This window comes from Halyomorpha halys, unplaced genomic scaffold, assembly GCF_000696795.3.
Source record: "Halyomorpha halys isolate HHAL.00 unplaced genomic scaffold, Hhal_1.1 Scaffold291.1, whole genome shotgun sequence".
Lineage (NCBI taxonomy): Eukaryota > Metazoa > Arthropoda > Insecta > Hemiptera > Pentatomidae > Halyomorpha > Halyomorpha halys.
The window spans coordinates 361,683-363,185 of NW_027109101.1; the positions used below are offsets into that span (position 1 = coordinate 361,683).

The window sequence follows — 1,503 nt, forward strand, 5'->3', positions numbered from 1 at the left end:
TTCTGAGATATAGATTTCTCAAAATAAATTCACTATAAATTTTATGAAATATTGTTTTTTAAAAAGGTATATCTCGCGAACTATTAAACGTAAATGGCTCTAATAGGGCTCATATTTTAGTATATTTACTCTACTTTAAATGATGTTCTTTTAGGTTTTTTAGTTAAGATATTGGAGCTCTTTAAAAAAATTATTTTTTTTTAACGTTTCAAAACAGCCACCATTTTTTATGGCCCTACCTATACTTGGCAGACTCATCAGTTTTGACTAGTAATTATACATAGCTTTCATTAAAGTAATAAAAAATTGGGGTGAAATAACTGCCTTTTTTTCTTCCCGGCTCTTACTATAACGAATCATCAAAGTATTCCAATGTATAATTATATATTACTAGCTAGTATTAAGTTATTTTTATGTGCTATTTCTGAAAGTCGTATAGTGCTAATCACACTGCTTACAATATCTTTGCAGGAGGGGGTGTGCTTGCTGTGCTTCGCCATCGCTCTCTTCGGGGTTGGCTATCTCTCATTGACAATGAAGACATGACTACCTCGTACCTTCAATATTGTAAAACGATTTATAACATAAATGCTGTTCCTTGAGATATACTATTTATTACTTGCTTTTGTTTACATACTCAGATAAAAAATCAATTTAATTTGTGTCTACATCAATAACAAACCCGTGTGTTCACAGATAGATACATTATATTAAAAGTGCCTTCCGCGCCCTCTATGATTAAAGAAAGAATACCGGAACTAAACAACTAGTTAGTATAATTCAGATTATAGCATTAGGTTATGGGGCTTAGTAGCGTACGGGTCCCTCAAATGTTAAACACTGAACCGACGGGTAAACGTCCTTGAGGTAGATCGAAACGTAGATGGGAGTATTGGTTTTAAAAGGGACCGTATTAAATCCTTACAATCCAAAATCCTTCGTAAAAACCTCAATGCTCCTTACTTTGTCACAAATAAAATCATATATAAAGACCTTAATGTTCCCTATGTAACCGATCTAGCCCGAACCAGATATCACTCCTTCCATTATAAACTCTCTGACCACTCAAACCCCCTAGTTTCTAATCTTGCATCCTCTTCCATTCCTGACAATCATCCGAGCCGCCTGAAAAGATGATGGCCACGAGACCAGCTAATGTAAAATGTCATTAGAGTGCTACCAATGACTAGTTTCTCTACACGCCTGTAAAACTCCAATTTAACTTAGATCAGATTTACTAAATGTATTATAATGTACAGTTGTAAATAGCAATAAATAAATATTAAAAAAAAAAAAGAAGAGATGTATGTAGAAAACGATTGGACCGGCATCGAACCTTCTGGTTTGTTAAACCTTTATTATTTTTTTTTAACTTCTGAAAATTAATTAAATTTCACTTTTATAAATCAATGGAGGATTGATTAGCACAAATGATCCTCTCTGATTAACGTATATTAAAAAGTTGATAAAATGACTGATGAATCATGAACTTATGAATAAACA

At 32.7% G+C, this 1,503-nt stretch overlaps 1 protein-coding gene across 1 annotated transcript in view; it reads right to left on the minus strand.

Annotated features, from left to right (window-relative positions):
- LOC106680827 (uncharacterized) overlaps positions 1 to 1,503 on the minus strand; it is an 84,948-nt gene that overhangs the window by 35,660 nt on the left and 47,785 nt on the right. The window lies entirely within an intron of this gene.